The sequence below is a fragment of the Phalangium opilio genome, unplaced genomic scaffold (genome assembly GCF_054372755.1).
Source record: "Phalangium opilio isolate 3A_F unplaced genomic scaffold, DU_Popi_V2 ptg000077l_1, whole genome shotgun sequence".
NCBI classification, from domain to species: Eukaryota; Metazoa; Arthropoda; class Arachnida; order Opiliones; family Phalangiidae; genus Phalangium; species Phalangium opilio.
The window spans coordinates 10,441,622-10,456,484 of record NW_028324185.1 but is presented as its reverse complement, the minus strand read 5'-3'; the positions used below and the strand labels follow the sequence as shown (position 1 = coordinate 10,456,484).

The 14,863-nt window shown below is 43.6% G+C and overlaps 79 non-coding genes across 79 annotated transcripts; all 79 read right to left on the bottom strand.

The window, feature by feature from the left end:
• Positions 1 to 43: 43 nt before the first annotated feature.
• On the bottom strand, positions 44 to 116 carry TRNAV-CAC (transfer RNA valine (anticodon CAC)). The gene has a single exon. It is a non-coding gene; the product is annotated as a tRNA-Val (tRNA).
• Positions 117 to 356: 240 nt separating this feature from the next.
• On the bottom strand, positions 357 to 429 carry TRNAV-CAC (transfer RNA valine (anticodon CAC)). The gene has a single exon. It is a non-coding gene; the product is annotated as a tRNA-Val (tRNA).
• Positions 430 to 670: 241 nt separating this feature from the next.
• TRNAV-CAC (transfer RNA valine (anticodon CAC)) lies at positions 671 to 743 on the bottom strand. The gene has a single exon. It is a non-coding gene; the product is annotated as a tRNA-Val (tRNA).
• A 240-nt stretch (positions 744 to 983) lies between these two features.
• TRNAV-CAC (transfer RNA valine (anticodon CAC)) lies at positions 984 to 1,056 on the bottom strand. Its single transcript has one exon. It is a non-coding gene; the product is annotated as a tRNA-Val (tRNA).
• A 241-nt stretch (positions 1,057 to 1,297) lies between these two features.
• On the bottom strand, positions 1,298 to 1,370 carry TRNAV-AAC (transfer RNA valine (anticodon AAC)). The gene has a single exon. It is a non-coding gene; the product is annotated as a tRNA-Val (tRNA).
• A 65-nt stretch (positions 1,371 to 1,435) lies between these two features.
• TRNAV-CAC (transfer RNA valine (anticodon CAC)) lies at positions 1,436 to 1,508 on the bottom strand. Its single transcript has one exon. It is a non-coding gene; the product is annotated as a tRNA-Val (tRNA).
• An 84-nt stretch (positions 1,509 to 1,592) lies between these two features.
• On the bottom strand, positions 1,593 to 1,665 carry TRNAV-AAC (transfer RNA valine (anticodon AAC)). The gene has a single exon. It is a non-coding gene; the product is annotated as a tRNA-Val (tRNA).
• A 65-nt stretch (positions 1,666 to 1,730) lies between these two features.
• Positions 1,731 to 1,803, bottom strand: TRNAD-AUC (transfer RNA aspartic acid (anticodon AUC)). The gene has a single exon. It is a non-coding gene; the product is annotated as a tRNA-Asp (tRNA).
• Positions 1,804 to 1,886: 83 nt separating this feature from the next.
• On the bottom strand, positions 1,887 to 1,959 carry TRNAV-CAC (transfer RNA valine (anticodon CAC)). Its single transcript has one exon. It is a non-coding gene; the product is annotated as a tRNA-Val (tRNA).
• A 240-nt stretch (positions 1,960 to 2,199) lies between these two features.
• Positions 2,200 to 2,272, bottom strand: TRNAV-CAC (transfer RNA valine (anticodon CAC)). Its single transcript has one exon. It is a non-coding gene; the product is annotated as a tRNA-Val (tRNA).
• Positions 2,273 to 2,356: 84 nt separating this feature from the next.
• TRNAD-AUC (transfer RNA aspartic acid (anticodon AUC)) lies at positions 2,357 to 2,429 on the bottom strand. Its single transcript has one exon. It is a non-coding gene; the product is annotated as a tRNA-Asp (tRNA).
• An 83-nt stretch (positions 2,430 to 2,512) lies between these two features.
• On the bottom strand, positions 2,513 to 2,585 carry TRNAD-AUC (transfer RNA aspartic acid (anticodon AUC)). The gene has a single exon. It is a non-coding gene; the product is annotated as a tRNA-Asp (tRNA).
• Positions 2,586 to 2,650: 65 nt separating this feature from the next.
• Positions 2,651 to 2,723, bottom strand: TRNAD-AUC (transfer RNA aspartic acid (anticodon AUC)). Its single transcript has one exon. It is a non-coding gene; the product is annotated as a tRNA-Asp (tRNA).
• An 83-nt stretch (positions 2,724 to 2,806) lies between these two features.
• TRNAV-CAC (transfer RNA valine (anticodon CAC)) lies at positions 2,807 to 2,879 on the bottom strand. Its single transcript has one exon. It is a non-coding gene; the product is annotated as a tRNA-Val (tRNA).
• A 240-nt stretch (positions 2,880 to 3,119) lies between these two features.
• TRNAV-CAC (transfer RNA valine (anticodon CAC)) lies at positions 3,120 to 3,192 on the bottom strand. Its single transcript has one exon. It is a non-coding gene; the product is annotated as a tRNA-Val (tRNA).
• A 241-nt stretch (positions 3,193 to 3,433) lies between these two features.
• Positions 3,434 to 3,506, bottom strand: TRNAV-AAC (transfer RNA valine (anticodon AAC)). The gene has a single exon. It is a non-coding gene; the product is annotated as a tRNA-Val (tRNA).
• A 65-nt stretch (positions 3,507 to 3,571) lies between these two features.
• TRNAV-CAC (transfer RNA valine (anticodon CAC)) lies at positions 3,572 to 3,644 on the bottom strand. The gene has a single exon. It is a non-coding gene; the product is annotated as a tRNA-Val (tRNA).
• Positions 3,645 to 3,728: 84 nt separating this feature from the next.
• Positions 3,729 to 3,801, bottom strand: TRNAV-AAC (transfer RNA valine (anticodon AAC)). The gene has a single exon. It is a non-coding gene; the product is annotated as a tRNA-Val (tRNA).
• Positions 3,802 to 3,866: 65 nt separating this feature from the next.
• TRNAD-AUC (transfer RNA aspartic acid (anticodon AUC)) lies at positions 3,867 to 3,939 on the bottom strand. Its single transcript has one exon. It is a non-coding gene; the product is annotated as a tRNA-Asp (tRNA).
• Positions 3,940 to 4,022: 83 nt separating this feature from the next.
• On the bottom strand, positions 4,023 to 4,095 carry TRNAV-CAC (transfer RNA valine (anticodon CAC)). The gene has a single exon. It is a non-coding gene; the product is annotated as a tRNA-Val (tRNA).
• Positions 4,096 to 4,335: 240 nt separating this feature from the next.
• On the bottom strand, positions 4,336 to 4,408 carry TRNAV-CAC (transfer RNA valine (anticodon CAC)). The gene has a single exon. It is a non-coding gene; the product is annotated as a tRNA-Val (tRNA).
• An 84-nt stretch (positions 4,409 to 4,492) lies between these two features.
• On the bottom strand, positions 4,493 to 4,565 carry TRNAD-AUC (transfer RNA aspartic acid (anticodon AUC)). The gene has a single exon. It is a non-coding gene; the product is annotated as a tRNA-Asp (tRNA).
• An 83-nt stretch (positions 4,566 to 4,648) lies between these two features.
• Positions 4,649 to 4,721, bottom strand: TRNAD-AUC (transfer RNA aspartic acid (anticodon AUC)). Its single transcript has one exon. It is a non-coding gene; the product is annotated as a tRNA-Asp (tRNA).
• A 65-nt stretch (positions 4,722 to 4,786) lies between these two features.
• Positions 4,787 to 4,859, bottom strand: TRNAD-AUC (transfer RNA aspartic acid (anticodon AUC)). The gene has a single exon. It is a non-coding gene; the product is annotated as a tRNA-Asp (tRNA).
• Positions 4,860 to 4,942: 83 nt separating this feature from the next.
• TRNAV-CAC (transfer RNA valine (anticodon CAC)) lies at positions 4,943 to 5,015 on the bottom strand. The gene has a single exon. It is a non-coding gene; the product is annotated as a tRNA-Val (tRNA).
• An 84-nt stretch (positions 5,016 to 5,099) lies between these two features.
• On the bottom strand, positions 5,100 to 5,172 carry TRNAD-AUC (transfer RNA aspartic acid (anticodon AUC)). Its single transcript has one exon. It is a non-coding gene; the product is annotated as a tRNA-Asp (tRNA).
• An 83-nt stretch (positions 5,173 to 5,255) lies between these two features.
• Positions 5,256 to 5,328, bottom strand: TRNAV-AAC (transfer RNA valine (anticodon AAC)). Its single transcript has one exon. It is a non-coding gene; the product is annotated as a tRNA-Val (tRNA).
• A 65-nt stretch (positions 5,329 to 5,393) lies between these two features.
• On the bottom strand, positions 5,394 to 5,466 carry TRNAD-AUC (transfer RNA aspartic acid (anticodon AUC)). The gene has a single exon. It is a non-coding gene; the product is annotated as a tRNA-Asp (tRNA).
• Positions 5,467 to 5,549: 83 nt separating this feature from the next.
• Positions 5,550 to 5,622, bottom strand: TRNAV-CAC (transfer RNA valine (anticodon CAC)). Its single transcript has one exon. It is a non-coding gene; the product is annotated as a tRNA-Val (tRNA).
• An 84-nt stretch (positions 5,623 to 5,706) lies between these two features.
• On the bottom strand, positions 5,707 to 5,779 carry TRNAD-AUC (transfer RNA aspartic acid (anticodon AUC)). The gene has a single exon. It is a non-coding gene; the product is annotated as a tRNA-Asp (tRNA).
• An 83-nt stretch (positions 5,780 to 5,862) lies between these two features.
• On the bottom strand, positions 5,863 to 5,935 carry TRNAV-CAC (transfer RNA valine (anticodon CAC)). The gene has a single exon. It is a non-coding gene; the product is annotated as a tRNA-Val (tRNA).
• A 65-nt stretch (positions 5,936 to 6,000) lies between these two features.
• TRNAD-AUC (transfer RNA aspartic acid (anticodon AUC)) lies at positions 6,001 to 6,073 on the bottom strand. The gene has a single exon. It is a non-coding gene; the product is annotated as a tRNA-Asp (tRNA).
• A 65-nt stretch (positions 6,074 to 6,138) lies between these two features.
• TRNAD-AUC (transfer RNA aspartic acid (anticodon AUC)) lies at positions 6,139 to 6,211 on the bottom strand. Its single transcript has one exon. It is a non-coding gene; the product is annotated as a tRNA-Asp (tRNA).
• Positions 6,212 to 6,294: 83 nt separating this feature from the next.
• On the bottom strand, positions 6,295 to 6,367 carry TRNAV-CAC (transfer RNA valine (anticodon CAC)). The gene has a single exon. It is a non-coding gene; the product is annotated as a tRNA-Val (tRNA).
• A 240-nt stretch (positions 6,368 to 6,607) lies between these two features.
• Positions 6,608 to 6,680, bottom strand: TRNAD-AUC (transfer RNA aspartic acid (anticodon AUC)). Its single transcript has one exon. It is a non-coding gene; the product is annotated as a tRNA-Asp (tRNA).
• Positions 6,681 to 6,745: 65 nt separating this feature from the next.
• TRNAD-AUC (transfer RNA aspartic acid (anticodon AUC)) lies at positions 6,746 to 6,818 on the bottom strand. Its single transcript has one exon. It is a non-coding gene; the product is annotated as a tRNA-Asp (tRNA).
• Positions 6,819 to 6,901: 83 nt separating this feature from the next.
• Positions 6,902 to 6,974, bottom strand: TRNAV-CAC (transfer RNA valine (anticodon CAC)). The gene has a single exon. It is a non-coding gene; the product is annotated as a tRNA-Val (tRNA).
• Positions 6,975 to 7,214: 240 nt separating this feature from the next.
• TRNAV-AAC (transfer RNA valine (anticodon AAC)) lies at positions 7,215 to 7,287 on the bottom strand. The gene has a single exon. It is a non-coding gene; the product is annotated as a tRNA-Val (tRNA).
• Positions 7,288 to 7,352: 65 nt separating this feature from the next.
• Positions 7,353 to 7,425, bottom strand: TRNAD-AUC (transfer RNA aspartic acid (anticodon AUC)). The gene has a single exon. It is a non-coding gene; the product is annotated as a tRNA-Asp (tRNA).
• An 83-nt stretch (positions 7,426 to 7,508) lies between these two features.
• TRNAV-CAC (transfer RNA valine (anticodon CAC)) lies at positions 7,509 to 7,581 on the bottom strand. Its single transcript has one exon. It is a non-coding gene; the product is annotated as a tRNA-Val (tRNA).
• An 84-nt stretch (positions 7,582 to 7,665) lies between these two features.
• Positions 7,666 to 7,738, bottom strand: TRNAD-AUC (transfer RNA aspartic acid (anticodon AUC)). The gene has a single exon. It is a non-coding gene; the product is annotated as a tRNA-Asp (tRNA).
• Positions 7,739 to 7,821: 83 nt separating this feature from the next.
• Positions 7,822 to 7,894, bottom strand: TRNAV-CAC (transfer RNA valine (anticodon CAC)). The gene has a single exon. It is a non-coding gene; the product is annotated as a tRNA-Val (tRNA).
• A 65-nt stretch (positions 7,895 to 7,959) lies between these two features.
• Positions 7,960 to 8,032, bottom strand: TRNAD-AUC (transfer RNA aspartic acid (anticodon AUC)). Its single transcript has one exon. It is a non-coding gene; the product is annotated as a tRNA-Asp (tRNA).
• Positions 8,033 to 8,097: 65 nt separating this feature from the next.
• Positions 8,098 to 8,170, bottom strand: TRNAD-AUC (transfer RNA aspartic acid (anticodon AUC)). The gene has a single exon. It is a non-coding gene; the product is annotated as a tRNA-Asp (tRNA).
• Positions 8,171 to 8,253: 83 nt separating this feature from the next.
• TRNAV-CAC (transfer RNA valine (anticodon CAC)) lies at positions 8,254 to 8,326 on the bottom strand. The gene has a single exon. It is a non-coding gene; the product is annotated as a tRNA-Val (tRNA).
• Positions 8,327 to 8,566: 240 nt separating this feature from the next.
• TRNAD-AUC (transfer RNA aspartic acid (anticodon AUC)) lies at positions 8,567 to 8,639 on the bottom strand. Its single transcript has one exon. It is a non-coding gene; the product is annotated as a tRNA-Asp (tRNA).
• Positions 8,640 to 8,704: 65 nt separating this feature from the next.
• Positions 8,705 to 8,777, bottom strand: TRNAD-AUC (transfer RNA aspartic acid (anticodon AUC)). The gene has a single exon. It is a non-coding gene; the product is annotated as a tRNA-Asp (tRNA).
• Positions 8,778 to 8,860: 83 nt separating this feature from the next.
• Positions 8,861 to 8,933, bottom strand: TRNAV-CAC (transfer RNA valine (anticodon CAC)). The gene has a single exon. It is a non-coding gene; the product is annotated as a tRNA-Val (tRNA).
• Positions 8,934 to 9,173: 240 nt separating this feature from the next.
• Positions 9,174 to 9,246, bottom strand: TRNAV-AAC (transfer RNA valine (anticodon AAC)). Its single transcript has one exon. It is a non-coding gene; the product is annotated as a tRNA-Val (tRNA).
• Positions 9,247 to 9,311: 65 nt separating this feature from the next.
• TRNAD-AUC (transfer RNA aspartic acid (anticodon AUC)) lies at positions 9,312 to 9,384 on the bottom strand. Its single transcript has one exon. It is a non-coding gene; the product is annotated as a tRNA-Asp (tRNA).
• Positions 9,385 to 9,467: 83 nt separating this feature from the next.
• TRNAV-CAC (transfer RNA valine (anticodon CAC)) lies at positions 9,468 to 9,540 on the bottom strand. Its single transcript has one exon. It is a non-coding gene; the product is annotated as a tRNA-Val (tRNA).
• Positions 9,541 to 9,624: 84 nt separating this feature from the next.
• On the bottom strand, positions 9,625 to 9,697 carry TRNAD-AUC (transfer RNA aspartic acid (anticodon AUC)). Its single transcript has one exon. It is a non-coding gene; the product is annotated as a tRNA-Asp (tRNA).
• An 83-nt stretch (positions 9,698 to 9,780) lies between these two features.
• TRNAV-CAC (transfer RNA valine (anticodon CAC)) lies at positions 9,781 to 9,853 on the bottom strand. Its single transcript has one exon. It is a non-coding gene; the product is annotated as a tRNA-Val (tRNA).
• A 65-nt stretch (positions 9,854 to 9,918) lies between these two features.
• TRNAD-AUC (transfer RNA aspartic acid (anticodon AUC)) lies at positions 9,919 to 9,991 on the bottom strand. The gene has a single exon. It is a non-coding gene; the product is annotated as a tRNA-Asp (tRNA).
• A 65-nt stretch (positions 9,992 to 10,056) lies between these two features.
• On the bottom strand, positions 10,057 to 10,129 carry TRNAD-AUC (transfer RNA aspartic acid (anticodon AUC)). Its single transcript has one exon. It is a non-coding gene; the product is annotated as a tRNA-Asp (tRNA).
• Positions 10,130 to 10,212: 83 nt separating this feature from the next.
• Positions 10,213 to 10,285, bottom strand: TRNAV-CAC (transfer RNA valine (anticodon CAC)). The gene has a single exon. It is a non-coding gene; the product is annotated as a tRNA-Val (tRNA).
• Positions 10,286 to 10,525: 240 nt separating this feature from the next.
• On the bottom strand, positions 10,526 to 10,598 carry TRNAV-AAC (transfer RNA valine (anticodon AAC)). Its single transcript has one exon. It is a non-coding gene; the product is annotated as a tRNA-Val (tRNA).
• Positions 10,599 to 10,663: 65 nt separating this feature from the next.
• TRNAD-AUC (transfer RNA aspartic acid (anticodon AUC)) lies at positions 10,664 to 10,736 on the bottom strand. The gene has a single exon. It is a non-coding gene; the product is annotated as a tRNA-Asp (tRNA).
• An 83-nt stretch (positions 10,737 to 10,819) lies between these two features.
• On the bottom strand, positions 10,820 to 10,892 carry TRNAV-CAC (transfer RNA valine (anticodon CAC)). Its single transcript has one exon. It is a non-coding gene; the product is annotated as a tRNA-Val (tRNA).
• Positions 10,893 to 11,132: 240 nt separating this feature from the next.
• TRNAV-CAC (transfer RNA valine (anticodon CAC)) lies at positions 11,133 to 11,205 on the bottom strand. The gene has a single exon. It is a non-coding gene; the product is annotated as a tRNA-Val (tRNA).
• A 241-nt stretch (positions 11,206 to 11,446) lies between these two features.
• Positions 11,447 to 11,519, bottom strand: TRNAV-CAC (transfer RNA valine (anticodon CAC)). The gene has a single exon. It is a non-coding gene; the product is annotated as a tRNA-Val (tRNA).
• Positions 11,520 to 11,759: 240 nt separating this feature from the next.
• On the bottom strand, positions 11,760 to 11,832 carry TRNAV-AAC (transfer RNA valine (anticodon AAC)). Its single transcript has one exon. It is a non-coding gene; the product is annotated as a tRNA-Val (tRNA).
• Positions 11,833 to 11,897: 65 nt separating this feature from the next.
• TRNAD-AUC (transfer RNA aspartic acid (anticodon AUC)) lies at positions 11,898 to 11,970 on the bottom strand. Its single transcript has one exon. It is a non-coding gene; the product is annotated as a tRNA-Asp (tRNA).
• An 83-nt stretch (positions 11,971 to 12,053) lies between these two features.
• Positions 12,054 to 12,126, bottom strand: TRNAV-CAC (transfer RNA valine (anticodon CAC)). Its single transcript has one exon. It is a non-coding gene; the product is annotated as a tRNA-Val (tRNA).
• A 240-nt stretch (positions 12,127 to 12,366) lies between these two features.
• TRNAV-CAC (transfer RNA valine (anticodon CAC)) lies at positions 12,367 to 12,434 on the bottom strand. Its single transcript has one exon. It is a non-coding gene; the product is annotated as a tRNA-Val (tRNA).
• Positions 12,435 to 12,522: 88 nt separating this feature from the next.
• Positions 12,523 to 12,595, bottom strand: TRNAV-CAC (transfer RNA valine (anticodon CAC)). The gene has a single exon. It is a non-coding gene; the product is annotated as a tRNA-Val (tRNA).
• An 84-nt stretch (positions 12,596 to 12,679) lies between these two features.
• On the bottom strand, positions 12,680 to 12,752 carry TRNAD-AUC (transfer RNA aspartic acid (anticodon AUC)). Its single transcript has one exon. It is a non-coding gene; the product is annotated as a tRNA-Asp (tRNA).
• Positions 12,753 to 12,835: 83 nt separating this feature from the next.
• TRNAV-CAC (transfer RNA valine (anticodon CAC)) lies at positions 12,836 to 12,908 on the bottom strand. The gene has a single exon. It is a non-coding gene; the product is annotated as a tRNA-Val (tRNA).
• Positions 12,909 to 12,992: 84 nt separating this feature from the next.
• Positions 12,993 to 13,065, bottom strand: TRNAV-AAC (transfer RNA valine (anticodon AAC)). The gene has a single exon. It is a non-coding gene; the product is annotated as a tRNA-Val (tRNA).
• A 65-nt stretch (positions 13,066 to 13,130) lies between these two features.
• Positions 13,131 to 13,203, bottom strand: TRNAV-CAC (transfer RNA valine (anticodon CAC)). Its single transcript has one exon. It is a non-coding gene; the product is annotated as a tRNA-Val (tRNA).
• A 65-nt stretch (positions 13,204 to 13,268) lies between these two features.
• Positions 13,269 to 13,341, bottom strand: TRNAD-AUC (transfer RNA aspartic acid (anticodon AUC)). The gene has a single exon. It is a non-coding gene; the product is annotated as a tRNA-Asp (tRNA).
• An 83-nt stretch (positions 13,342 to 13,424) lies between these two features.
• On the bottom strand, positions 13,425 to 13,497 carry TRNAV-CAC (transfer RNA valine (anticodon CAC)). Its single transcript has one exon. It is a non-coding gene; the product is annotated as a tRNA-Val (tRNA).
• Positions 13,498 to 13,737: 240 nt separating this feature from the next.
• Positions 13,738 to 13,805, bottom strand: TRNAV-CAC (transfer RNA valine (anticodon CAC)). Its single transcript has one exon. It is a non-coding gene; the product is annotated as a tRNA-Val (tRNA).
• An 88-nt stretch (positions 13,806 to 13,893) lies between these two features.
• Positions 13,894 to 13,966, bottom strand: TRNAV-AAC (transfer RNA valine (anticodon AAC)). The gene has a single exon. It is a non-coding gene; the product is annotated as a tRNA-Val (tRNA).
• Positions 13,967 to 14,031: 65 nt separating this feature from the next.
• TRNAD-AUC (transfer RNA aspartic acid (anticodon AUC)) lies at positions 14,032 to 14,104 on the bottom strand. The gene has a single exon. It is a non-coding gene; the product is annotated as a tRNA-Asp (tRNA).
• Positions 14,105 to 14,187: 83 nt separating this feature from the next.
• On the bottom strand, positions 14,188 to 14,260 carry TRNAV-CAC (transfer RNA valine (anticodon CAC)). The gene has a single exon. It is a non-coding gene; the product is annotated as a tRNA-Val (tRNA).
• A 65-nt stretch (positions 14,261 to 14,325) lies between these two features.
• On the bottom strand, positions 14,326 to 14,398 carry TRNAD-AUC (transfer RNA aspartic acid (anticodon AUC)). The gene has a single exon. It is a non-coding gene; the product is annotated as a tRNA-Asp (tRNA).
• Positions 14,399 to 14,481: 83 nt separating this feature from the next.
• On the bottom strand, positions 14,482 to 14,554 carry TRNAV-CAC (transfer RNA valine (anticodon CAC)). Its single transcript has one exon. It is a non-coding gene; the product is annotated as a tRNA-Val (tRNA).
• A 240-nt stretch (positions 14,555 to 14,794) lies between these two features.
• TRNAV-CAC (transfer RNA valine (anticodon CAC)) lies at positions 14,795 to 14,862 on the bottom strand. The gene has a single exon. It is a non-coding gene; the product is annotated as a tRNA-Val (tRNA).
• Position 14,863: the final 1 nt, after the last annotated feature.

The following is a 14,863-nucleotide window of genomic DNA, read 5'->3' as shown; positions in this document are numbered from 1 at the left end:
GAGATCTAGCTTATTTTTATGCCCAATCACGATGGTCAAAACTTGTATCTACCAGGGCTCGAACCTGGGACCTTCCGCGTGTGAAGCGGACGTGATAACCACTACACCATAGATACGTAACTAAACCATCGATACGTAGTAATTCTGAGTTTTTCAAGAGATCTAGCTTATTTTTATGCCCAATCACTAGGGTCAAAACATGTATCTATTAGGTCTCGAACCTGGGACCTTCCGCGTGTTAGGCGGAAGTGATAACCACTACACCATCGATACGTAACTACACGTAGATACGTAGTAATTCTGGGTTTTTCAAGAGATCTAGCTTATTTTTATGCCCAATCACGATGGTCAAAACTTGTATCTACCAGGGCTCGAACCTGGGACCTTCCGCGTGTGAAGCGGACGTGATAACCACTACACCATAGATACGTAACTAAACCATCGATACGTAGTAATTCTGAGTTTTTCAAGCGATCTAGCTTATTTTTATGCCCAACCACTATGGTCAAAACATGTATCTACCAGGTCTCGAACCTGGGACCTTCCGCGTGTTAGGCGGAAGTGATAACCACTACACCATCGATACGTAACTACACCGTAGATACGTAGTAATTCTGGGTTTTTCAAGAGATCTAGCTTATTTTTATGCCCAATCACGATGGTCAAAACTTGTATCTACCAGGGCTCGAACCTGGGACCTTCCGCGTGTGAAGCGGACGTGATAACCACTACACCATAGATACGTAACTAAACCATCGATACGTAGTAATTCTGAGTTTTTCAAGAGATCTAGCTTATTTTTATGCCCAATCACTAGGGTCAAAACATGTATCTATTAGGTCTCGAACCTGGGACCTTCCGCGTGTTAGGCGGAAGTGATAACCACTACACCATCGATACGTAACTACACGTAGATACGTAGTAATTCTGGGTTTTTCAAGAGATCTAGCTTATTTTTATGCCCAATCACGATGGTCAAAACTTGTATCTACCAGGGCTCGAACCTGGGACCTTCCGCGTGTGAAGCGGACGTGATAACCACTACACCATAGATACGTAACTAAACCATCGATACGTAGTAATTCTGAGTTTTTCAAGCGATCTAGCTTATTTTTATGCCCAACCACTATGGTCAAAACATGTATCTACCAGGTCTCGAACCTGGGACCTTCCGCGTGTTAGGCGGAAGTGATAACCACTACACCATCGATACGTAACTACACCGTAGATACGTAGTAATTCTGGGTTTTTCAAGAGATCTAGCTTATTTTTATGCCCAATCACGATGGTCAAAACTTGTATCTACCAGGGCTCGAACCTGGGACCTTCCGCGTGTTAGGCGGACGTGATAACCACTACACCATAGATACGTAGTAATTCTGAGTTTTTCAAGAGATCTAGCTTATTTTTATGCCCAATCACTATGGTCAAAACTTGTATCTACCAGGGCTCGAACCTGGGACCTTCCGCGTGTGAAGCGGACGTGATAACCACTACACCATAGATACGTAACTACACCGTAGATACGTAGTAATTCTGGGTTTTTCAAGAGATCTAGCTTATTTTTATGCCCAATCACGATGGTCAAAACTTGTATCTACCAGGGCTCGAACCTGGGACCTTCCGCGTGTTAGGCGGACGTGATAACCACTACACCATAGATACGTAGTAATTCTGAGTTTTTCAAGAGATCTAGCTTATTTTTATGCCCAATCACTATGGTCAAAACGTGTATCTACCAGGTCTCGAACCTGGGACCTTCCGCGTGATAGGCGGACGTGATAACCACTACACCATCGATACGTAACTACACGTAGATACGTAGTAATTCTGGGTTTTTCAAGAGATCTAGCTTATTTTTATGCCCAATCACGATGGTCAAAACTTGTATCTACCAGGGCTCGAACCTGGGACCTTCCGCGTGTGAAGCGGACGTGATAACCACTACACCATAGATACGTAACTAAACCATCGATACGTAGTAATTCTGAGTTTTTCAAGAGATCTAGCTTATTTTTATGCCCAATCACTAGGGTCAAAACATGTATCTACCAGGTCTCGAACCTGGGACCTTCCGCGTGTTAGGCGGAAGTGATAACCACTACACCATCGATACGTAACTACACGTAGATACGTAGTAATTCTGGGATTTTCAAGAGATCTAGCTTATTTTTATGCCCAATCACGATGGTCAAAACTTGTATCTACCAGGGCTCGAACCTGGGACCTTCCGCGTGTGAAGCGGACGTGATAACCACTACACCATAGATACGTAACTAAACCATCGATACGTAGTAATTCTGAGTTTTTCAAGCGATCTAGCTTATTTTTATGCCCAATCACTATGATCAAAACGTGTATCTACCAGGGCTCGAACCTGGGACCTTCCGCGTGATAGGCGGAAGTGATAACCACTACACCATCGATACGTTACTACACGTAGATACGTATTAATTCTGGGTTTTTCAAGAGATCTAGCTTATTTTTATGCCCAATCACGATGGTCAAAACTTGTATCTACCAGGGCTCGAACCTGGGACCTTCCGCGTGATAGGCGGAAGTGATAACCACTACACCATGGATACGTAGTAATTCTGAGTTTTTCAAGAGATCTAGCTTATTTTTATGCCCAATCACTATGATCAAAACGTGTATCTACCAGGTCTCGAACCTGGGACCTTCCGCGTGATAGGCGGAAGTGATAACCACTACACCATCGATACGTAACTACACGAAGATACGTAGTAATTCTGGGTTTTTCAAGAGATCTAGCTTATTTTTATGCCCAATCACGATGGTCAAAACTTGTATCTACCAGGGCTCGAACCTGGGACCTTCCGCGTGTGAAGCGGACGTGATAACCACTACACCATAGATACGTAACTAAACCATCGATACGTAGTAATTCTGAGTTTTTCAAGAGATCTAGCTTATTTTTATGCCCAATCACTAGGGTCAAAACATGTATCTACCAGGTCTCGAACCTGGGACCTTCCGCGTGTTAGGCGGAAGTGATAACCACTACACCATCGATACGTAACTACACGTAGATACGTAGTAATTCTGGGTTTTTCAAGAGATCTAGCTTATTTTTATGCCCAATCACGATGGTCAAAACTTGTATCTACCAGGGCTCGAACCTGGGACCTTCCGCGTGTGAAGCGGACGTGATAACCACTACACCATAGATACGTAACTAAACCATCGATACGTAGTAATTCTGAGTTTTTCAAGCGATCTAGCTTATTTTTATGCCCAACCACTATGGTCAAAACATGTATCTACCAGGTCTCGAACCTGGGACCTTCCGCGTGTTAGGCGGAAGTGATAACCACTACACCATCGATACGTAACTACACCGTAGATACGTAGTAATTCTGGGTTTTTCAAGAGATCTAGCTTATTTTTATGCCCAATCACGATGGTCAAAACTTGTATCTACCAGGGCTCGAACCTGGGACCTTCCGCGTGTTAGGCGGACGTGATAACCACTACACCATAGATACGTAGTAATTCTGAGTTTTTCAAGAGATCTAGCTTATTTTTATGCCCAATCACTATGGTCAAAACTTGTATCTACCAGGGCTCGAACCTGGGACCTTCCGCGTGTGAAGCGGACGTGATAACCACTACACCATAGATACGTAACTACACCGTAGATACGTAGTAATTCTGGGTTTTTCAAGAGATCTAGCTTATTTTTATGCCCAATCACGATGGTCAAAACTTGTATCTACCAGGGCTCGAACCTGGGACCTTCCGCGTGTTAGGCGGACGTGATAACCACTACACCATAGATACGTAGTAATTCTGAGTTTTTCAAGAGATCTAGCTTATTTTTATGCCCAATCACTATGGTCAAAACGTGTATCTACCAGGTCTCGAACCTGGGACCTTCCGCGTGATAGGCGGACGTGATAACCACTACACCATCGATACGTAACTACACGTAGATACGTAGTAATTCTGGGTTTTTCAAGAGATCTAGCTTATTTTTATGCCCAATCACGATGGTCAAAACTTGTATCTACCAGGGCTCGAACCTGGGACCTTCCGCGTGTGAAGCGGGCGTGATAACCACTACACCATAGATACGTAACTAAACCATCGATACGTAGTAATTCTGAGTTTTTCAAGAGATCTAGCTTATTTTTATGCCCAATCACTAGGGTCAAAACATGTATCTACCAGGTCTCGAACCTGGGACCTTCCGCGTGTTAGGCGGAAGTGATAACCACTACACCATCGATACGTAACTACACGTAGATACGTAGTAATTCTGGGATTTTCAAGAGATCTAGCTTATTTTTATGCCCAATCACGATGGTCAAAACTTGTATCTACCAGGGCTCGAACCTGGGACCTTCCGCGTGTGAAGCGGACGTGATAACCACTACACCATAGATACGTAACTAAACCATCGATACGTAGTAATTCTGAGTTTTTCAAGCGATCTAGCTTATTTTTATGCCCAATCACTATGATCAAAACGTGTATCTACCAGGGCTCGAACCTGGGACCTTCCGCGTGATAGGCGGAAGTGATAACCACTACACCATCGATACGTTACTACACGTAGATACGTATTAATTCTGGGTTTTTCAAGAGATCTAGCTTATTTTTATGCCCAATCACGATGGTCAAAACTTGTATCTACCAGGGCTCGAACCTGGGACCTTCCGCGTGATAGGCGGAAGTGATAACCACTACACCATGGATACGTAGTAATTCTGAGTTTTTCAAGAGATCTAGCTTATTTTTATGCCCAATCACTATGATCAAAACGTGTATCTACCAGGTCTCGAACCTGGGACCTTCCGCGTGATAGGCGGAAGTGATAACCACTACACCATCGATACGTAACTACACGAAGATACGTAGTAATTCTGGGTTTTTCAAGAGATCTAGCTTATTTTTATGCCCAATCACGATGGTCAAAACTTGTATCTACCAGGGCTCGAACCTGGGACCTTCCGCGTGTGAAGCGGACGTGATAACCACTACACCATAGATACGTAACTAAACCATCGATACGTAGTAATTCTGAGTTTTTCAAGCGATCTAGCTTATTTTTATGCCCAATCACTATGATCAAAACGTGTATCTACCAGGGCTCGAACCTGGGACCTTCCGCGTGATAGGCGGAAGTGATAACCACTACACCATCGATACGTTACTACACGTAGATACGTATTAATTCTGGGTTTTTCAAGAGATCTAGCTTATTTTTATGCCCAATCACGATGGTCAAAACTTGTATCTACCAGGGCTCGAACCTGGGACCTTCGGCGTGTTAGGCGGACGTGATAACCACTACACCATAGATACGTAGTAATTCTGAGTTTTTCAAGAGATCTAGCTTATTTTTATGCCCAATCACTATGGTCAAAACGTGTATCTACCAGGTCTCGAACCTTGGACCTTCCGCGTGATAGGCGGACGTGATAACCACTACACCATCGATACGTAACTACACGTAGATACGTAGTAATTCTGGGTTTTTCAAGAGATCTAGCTTATTTTTATGCCCAATCACGATGGTCAAAACTTGTATCTACCAGGGCTCGAACCTGGGACCTTCCGCGTGTGAAGCGGACGTGATAACCACTACACCATAGATACGTAACTAAACCATCGATACGTAGTAATTCTGAGTTTTTCAAGCGATCTAGCTTATTTTTATGCCCAATCACTATGATCAAAACGTGTATCTACCAGGGCTCGAACCTGGGACCTTCCGCGTGATAGGCGGAAGTGATAACCACTACACCATCGATACGTAACTACACGAAGATACGTAGTAATTCTGGGTTTTTCAAGAGATCTAGCTTATTTTTATGCCCAATCACGATGGTCAAAACTTGTATCTACCAGGGCTCGAACCTGGGACCTTCCGCGTGTGAAGCGGACGTGATAACCACTACACCATAGATACGTAGTAATTCTGAGTTTTTCAAGAGATCTAGCTTATTTTTATGCCCAATCACTATGGTCAAAACATGTATCTACCAGGTCTCGATCCTGGGACCTTCCGCGTGATAGGCGGAAGTGATAACCACTACACCATAGATACGTAGTAATTCTGAGTTTTTCAAGAGATCTAGCTTATTTTTATGCCCAATCACTATGATCAAAACGTGTATCTACCAGGTCTCGAACCTGGGACCTTCCGCGTGATAGGCGGAAGTGATAACCACTACACCATCGATACGTAACTACACGAAGATACGTAGTAATTCTGGGTTTTTCAAGAGATCTAGCTTATTTTTATGCCCAATCACGATGGTCAAAACTTGTATCTACCAGGGCTCGAACCTGGGACCTTCCGCGTGTGAAGCGGACGTGATAACCACTACACCATAGATACGTAACTAAACCATCGATACGTAGTAATTCTGAGTTTTTCAAGCGATCTAGCTTATTTTTATGCCCAACCACTAAGGTCAAAACATGTATCTACCAGGTCTCGAACCTGGGACCTTCCGCGTGTTAGGCGGAAGTGATAACCACTACACCATCGATACGTTACTACACGTAGATACGTATTAATTCTGGGTTTTTCAAGAGATCTAGCTTATTTTTATGCCCAATCACGATGGTCAAAACTTTTATCTACCAGGGCTCGAACCTGGGACCTTCCGCGTGATAGGCGGAAGTGATAACCACTACACCATAGATACGTAGTAATTCTGAGTTTTTCAAGAGATCTAGCTTATTTTTATGCCCAATCACTATGATCAAAACGTGTATCTACCAGGTCTCGAACCTGGGACCTTCCGCGTGATAGGCGGAAGTGATAACCACTACACCATCGATACGTAACTACACGAAGATACGTAGTAATTCTGGGTTTTTCAAGAGATCTAGCTTATTTTTATGCCCAATCACGATGGTCAAAACTTGTATCTACCAGGGCTCGAACCTGGGACCTTCCGCGTGTGAAGCGGACGTGATAACCACTACACCATAGATACGTAACTAAACCATCGATACGTAGTAATTCTGAGTTTTTCAAGCGATCTAGCTTATTTTTATGCCCAACCACTAAGGTCAAAACATGTATCTACCAGGTCTCGAACCTGGGACCTTCCGCGTGTTAGGCGGAAGTGATAACCACTACACCATCGATACGTTACTACACGTAGATACGTATTAATTCTGGGTTTTTCAAGAGATCTAGCTTATTTTTATGCCCAATCACGATGGTCAAAACTTGTATCTACCAGGGCTCGAACCTGGGACCTTCCGCGTGTTAGGCGGACGTGATAACCACTACACCATAGATACGTAGTAATTCTGAGTTTTTCAAGAGATCTAGCTTATTTTTATGCCCAATCACTATGGTCAAAACGTGTATCTACCAGGTCTCGAACCTGGGACCTTCCGCGTGATAGGCGGACGTGATAACCACTACACCATAGATACGTAACTACACGTAGATACGTAGTAATTCTGGGTTTTTCAAGAGATCTAGCTTATTTTTATGCCCAATCACGATGGTCAAAACTTGTATCTACCAGGGCTCGAACCTGGGACCTTCCGCGTGTGAAGCGGACGTGATAACCACTACACCATAGATACGTAACTAAACCATCGATACGTAGTAATTCTGAGTTTTTCAAGCGATCTAGCTTATTTTTATGCCCAATCACTATGATCAAAACGTGTATCTACCAGGGCTCGAACCTGGGACCTTCCGCGTGATAGGCGGAAGTGATAACCACTACACCATCGATACGTAACTACACGAAGATACGTAGTAATTCTGGGTTTTTCAAGAGATCTAGCTTATTTTTATGCCCAATCACGATGGTCAAAACTTGTATCTACCAGGGCTCGAACCTGGGACCTTCCGCGTGTGAAGCGGACGTGATAACCACTACACCATAGATACGTAGTAATTCTGAGTTTTTCAAGAGATCTAGCTTATTTTTATGCCCAATCACTATGGTCAAAACATGTATCTACCAGGTCTCGAACCTGGGACCTTCCGCGTGATAGGCGGAAGTGATAACCACTACACCATAGATACGTAGTAATTCTGAGTTTTTCAAGAGATCTAGCTTATTTTTATGCCCAATCACTATGATCAAAACGTGTATCTACCAGGTCTCGAACCTGGGACCTTCCGCGTGATAGGCGGAAGTGATAACCACTACACCATCGATACGTAACTACACGAAGATACGTAGTAATTCTGGGTTTTTCAAGAGATCTAGCTTATTTTTATGCCCAATCACGATGGTCAAAACTTGTATCTACCAGGGCTCGAACCTGGGACCTTCCGCGTGTGAAGCGGACGTGATAACCACTACACCATAGATACGTAACTAAACCATCGATACGTAGTAATTCTGAGTTTTTCAAGCGATCTAGCTTATTTTTATGCCCAACCACTAAGGTCAAAACATGTATCTACCAGGTCTCGAACCTGGGACCTTCCGCGTGTTAGGCGGAAGTGATAACCACTACACCATCGATACGTTACTACACGTAGATACGTATTAATTCTGGGTTTTTCAAGAGATCTAGCTTATTTTTATGCCCAATCACGATGGTCAAAACTTTTATCTACCAGGGCTCGAACCTGGGACCTTCCGCGTGATAGGCGGAAGTGATAACCACTACACCATAGATACGTAGTAATTCTGAGTTTTTCAAGAGATCTAGCTTATTTTTATGCCCAATCACTATGATCAAAACGTGTATCTACCAGGTCTCGAACCTGGGACCTTCCGCGTGATAGGCGGAAGTGATAACCACTACACCATCGATACGTAACTACACGAAGATACGTAGTAATTCTGGGTTTTTCAAGAGATCTAGCTTATTTTTATGCCCAATCACGATGGTCAAAACTTGTATCTACCAGGGCTCGAACCTGGGACCTTCCGCGTGTGAAGCGGACGTGATAACCACTACACCATAGATACGTAACTAAACCATCGATACGTAGTAATTCTGAGTTTTTCAAGCGATCTAGCTTATTTTTATGCCCAACCACTAAGGTCAAAACATGTATCTACCAGGTCTCGAACCTGGGACCTTCCGCGTGTTAGGCGGAAGTGATAACCACTACACCATCGATACGTTACTACACGTAGATACGTATTAATTCTGGGTTTTTCAAGAGATCTAGCTTATTTTTATGCCCAATCACGATGGTCAAAACTTGTATCTACCAGGGCTCGAACCTGGGACCTTCCGCGTGTTAGGCGGACGTGATAACCACTACACCATAGATACGTAGTAATTCTGAGTTTTTCAAGAGATCTAGCTTATTTTTATGCCCAATCACTATGGTCAAAACGTGTATCTACCAGGTCTCGAACCTGGGACCTTCCGCGTGATAGGCGGACGTGATAACCACTACACCATAGATACGTAACTACACGTAGATACGTAGTAATTCTGGGTTTTTCAAGAGATCTAGCTTATTTTTATGCCCAATCACGATGGTCAAAACTTGTATCTACCAGGGCTCGAACCTGGGACCTTCCGCGTGTGAAGCGGACGTGATAACCACTACACCATAGATACGTAACTAAACCATCGATACGTAGTAATTCTGAGTTTTTCAAGCGATCTAGCTTATTTTTATGCCCAATCACTATGATCAAAACGTGTATCTACCAGGGCTCGAACCTGGGACCTTCCGCGTGATAGGCGGAAGTGATAACCACTACACCATCGATACGTAACTACACGAAGATACGTAGTAATTCTGGGTTTTTCAAGAGATCTAGCTTATTTTTATGCCCAATCACGATGGTCAAAACTTGTATCTACCAGGGCTCGAACCTGGGACCTTCCGCGTGTGAAGCGGACGTGATAACCACTACACCATAGATACGTAGTAATTCTGAGTTTTTCAAGAGATCTAGCTTATTTTTATGCCCAATCACTATGGTCAAAACATGTATCTACCAGGTCTCGAACCTGGGACCTTCCGCGTGATAGGCGGAAGTGATAACCACTACACCATAGATACGTAGTAATTCTGAGTTTTTCAAGAGATCTAGCTTATTTTTATGCCCAATCACTATGATCAAAACGTGTATCTACCAGGTCTCGAACCTGGGACCTTCCGCGTGATAGGCGGAAGTGATAACCACTACACCATCGATACGTAACTACACGAAGATACGTAGTAATTCTGGGTTTTTCAAGAGATCTAGCTTATTTTTATGCCCAATCACGATGGTCAAAACTTGTATCTACCAGGGCTCGAACCTGGGACCTTCCGCGTGTGAAGCGGACGTGATAACCACTACACCATAGATACGTAACTAAACCATCGATACGTAGTAATTCTGAGTTTTTCAAGCGATCTAGCTTATTTTTATGCCCAACCACTAAGGTCAAAACATGTATCTACCAGGTCTCGAACCTGGGACCTTCCGCGTGTTAGGCGGAAGTGATAACCACTACACCATCGATACGTTACTACACGTAGATACGTATTAATTCTGGGTTTTTCAAGAGATCTAGCTTATTTTTATGCCCAATCACGATGGTCAAAACTTGTATCTACCAGGGCACGAACCTGGGACCTTCCGCGTGTTAGGCGGACGTGATAACCACTACACCATAGATACGTAGTAATTCTGAGTTTTTCAAGAGATCTAGCTTATTTTTATGCCCAATCACTATGGTCAAAACGTGTATCTACAAGGTCTCGAACCTGGGACCTTCCGCGTGATAGGCGGACGTGATAACCACTACACCATCGATACGTAACTACACGTAGATACGTAGTAATTCTGGGTTTTTCAAGAGATCTAGCTTATTTTTATGCCCAATCACGATGGTCAAAACTTGTATCTACCAGGGCTCGAACCTGGGACCTTCCGCGTGTGAAGCGGACGTGATAACCACTACACCATAGATACGTAACTAAACCATCGATACGTAGTAATTCTGAGTTTTTCAAGAGATCTAGCTTATTTTTATGCCCAATCACTAGGGTCAAAACATGTATCTACCAGGTCTCGAACCTGGGACCTTCCGCGTGTTAGGCGGAAGTGATAACCACTACACCATCGATACGTAACTACACGTAGATACGTAGTAATTCTGGGTTTTTCAAGAGATCTAGCTTATTTTTATGCCCAATCACGATGGTCAAAACTTGTATCTACCAGGGCTCGAACCTGGGACCTTCCGCGTGTGAAGCGGACGTGATAACCACTACACCATAGATACGTAACTAAACCATCGATACGTAGTAATTCTGAGTTTTTCAAGCGATCTAGCTTATTTTTATGCCCAACCACTATGGTCAAAACATGTATCTACCAGGTCTCGAACCTGGGACCTTCCGCGTGTTAGGCGGAAGTGATAACCACTACACCATCGATACGTAACTACACCGTAGATACGTAGTAATTCTGGGTTTTTCAAGAGATCTAGCTTATTTTTATGCCCAATCACGATGGTCAAAACTTGTATCTACCAGGGCTCGAACCTGGGACCTTCCGCGTGTGAAGCGGACGTGATAACCACTACACCATAGATACGTAACTAAACCATCGATACGTAGTAATTCTGAGTTTTTCAAGCGATCTAGCTTATTTTTATGCCCAACCACTAAGGTCAAAACATGTATCTACCAGGTCTCGAACCTGGGACCTTCCGCGTGTTAGGCGGAAGTGATAACCACTACACCATCGATACGTTACTACACGTAGATACGTATTAATTCTGGGTTTTTCAAGAGATCTAGCTTATTTTTATGCCCAATCACGATGGTCAAAACTTGTATCTACCAGGGCTCGAACCTGGGACCTTCCGCGTGTTAGGCGGACGTGATAACCACTACACCATAGATACGTAGTAATTCTGAGTTTTTCAAGAGATCTAGCTTATTTTTATGCCCAATCACTATGGTCAAAACGTGTATGTACCAGGTCTCGAACCTGGGACCTTCCGCGTGATAGGCGGACGTGATAACCACTACACCATCGATACGTAACTACACGTAGATACGTAGTAATTCTGGGTTTTTCAAGAGATCTAGCTTATTTTTATGCCCAATCACGATGGTCAAAACTTGTATCTACCAGGGCTCGAACCTGGGACCTTCCGCGTGTGAAGCGGACGTGATAACCACTACACCATAGATACGTAACTAAACCATCGATACGTAGTAATTCTTAGTTTTTCAAGAGATCTAGCTTATTTTTATGCCCAATCACTATGGTCAAAACATGTATCTACCAGGTCTCGAACCTGGGACCTTCCGCGTGTTAGGCGGAAGTGATAACCACTACACCATCGATACGTAACTACACGTAGATACGTAGTAATTCTGGGTTTTTCAAGAGATCTAGCTTATTTTTATGCCCAATCACTATGGTCAAAACTTGTATATACCAGGGCTCGAACCTGGGACCTTCCGCGTGTGAAGCGGACGTGATAACCACTACACCATCGATACGTAACTACACGTAGATACGTAGTAATTCTGGGTTTTTCAAGAGATCTAGCTTATTTTTATGCCCAATCACAATGGTCAAAACTTGTATCTACCAGGGCTCGAACCTGGGACCTTCCGCGTGTGAAGCGGACGTGATAACCACTACACCATAGATACGTAACTACACCGTAGATACGTAGTAATTCTGGGTTTTTCAAGAGATCTAGCTTATTTTTATGCCCAATCACGATGGTCAAAACGTGTATCTACCAGGTCTCGAACCTGGGACCTTCCGCGTGATAGGCGGAAGTGATAACCACTACACCATCGATACGTAACTACACGTAGATACGTAGTAATTCTGGGTTTTTCAAGAGATCTAGCTTATTTTTATGCCCAATCACAATGGTCAACACTTGTATCTACCAGGGCTCGAACCTGGGACCTTCCGCGTGTGAAGCGGACGTGATAACCACTACACCATAGATACGTAACTACACCGTAGATACGTAGTAATTCTGGGTTTTTCAAGAGATCTAGCTTATTTTTATGCCCAATCACGATGGTCAAAACTTGTATCTACCAGGGCTCGAACCTGGGACCTTCCGCGTGTTAGGCGGACGTGATAACCACTACACCATAGATACGTAGTAATTCTGAGTTTTTCAAGAGATCTAGCTTATTTTTATGCCCAATCACTATGGTCAAAACTTGTATCTACCAGGGCTCGAACCTGGGACCTTCCGCGTGTGAAGCGGACGTGATAACCACTACACCATAGATACGTAGTAATTCTGAGTTTTTCAAGAGATCTAGCTTATTTTTATGCCCAATCACTATGGTCAAAACGTGTATCTACCAGGTCTCGAACCTGGGACCTTCCGCGTGATAGGCGGACGTGATAACCACTACACCATCGATACGTAACTACACGTAGATACGTAGTAATTCTGGGTTTTTCAAGAGATCTAGCTTATTTTTATGCCCAATCACGATGGTCAAAACTTGTATCTACCAGGGCTCGAACCTGGGACCTTCCGCGTGTGAAGCGGACGTGATAACCACTACACCATAGATACGTAACTAAACCATCGATACGTAGTAATTCTGAGTTTTTCAAGAGATCTAGCTTATTTTTATGCCCAATCACTATGGTCAAAACATGTATCTACCAGGTCTCGAACCTGGGACCTTCCGCGTGTTAGGCGGAAGTGATAACCACTACACCATCGATACGTAACTACACGTAGATACGTAGTAATTCTGGGTTTTTCAAGAGATCTAGCTTATTTTTATGCCCAATCACGATGGTCAAAACTTGTATATACCAGGGCTCGAACCTGGGACCTTCCGCGTGTGAAGCGGACGTGATAACCACTACACCATCGATACGTAACTACACGTAGATACGTAGTAATTCTGGGTTTTTCAAGAGATCTAGCTTATTTTTATGCCCAATCACAATGGTCAAAACTTGTATCTACCAGGGCTCGAACCTGGGACCTTCCGCGTGTTTGGCGGACGTGATAACCACTACACCATAGATACGTAGTAATTCTGAGTTTTTCAAGAGATCTAGCTTATTTTTATGCCCAATCACTATGGTCAAAACGTGTATCTACCAGGTCTCGAACCTGGGACCTTCCGCGTGATAGGCGGACGTGATAACCACTACACCATCGATACGTAACTACACGTAGATACTTAGTAATTCTGGGTTTTTCAAGAGATCTAGCTTATTTTTATGCCCAATCACGATGGTCAAAACTTGTATCTACCAGGGCTCGAACCTGGGACCTTCCGCGTGTGAAGCGGACGTGATAACCACTACACCATAGATACGTAGTAATTCTGAGTTTTTCAAGAGATCTAGCTTATTTTTATGCCCAATCACTATGGTCAAAACGTGTATCTACCAGGTCTCGAACCTGGGACCTTCCGCGTGATAGGCGGACGTGATAACCACTACACCATCGATACGTAACTACACGTAGATACGTAGTAATTCTGGGTTTTTCAAGAGATCTAGCTTATTTTTATGCCCAATCACGATGGTCAAAACTTGTATCTACCAGGGCTCGAACCTGGGACCTTCCGCGTGTGAAGCGGACGTGATAACCACTACACCATAGATACGTAACTAAACCATCGATACGTAGTAATTCTGAGTTTTTCAAGAGATCTAGCTTATTTTTATGCCCAATCACTATGGTCAAAACATGTATCTACCAGGTCTCGAACCTGGGACCTTCCGCGTGTTAGGCGGAAGTGATAACCACTACACCATCGATACGTAACTACACGTAGATACGTAGTAATTCTGGGTTTTTCAAGAGATCTAGCTTATTTTTATGCCCAATCACGATGGTCAAAACTTGTATATACCAGGGCTCGAACCTGGGACCTTCCGCGTGTGAAGCGGACGTGATAACCACTACACCATCG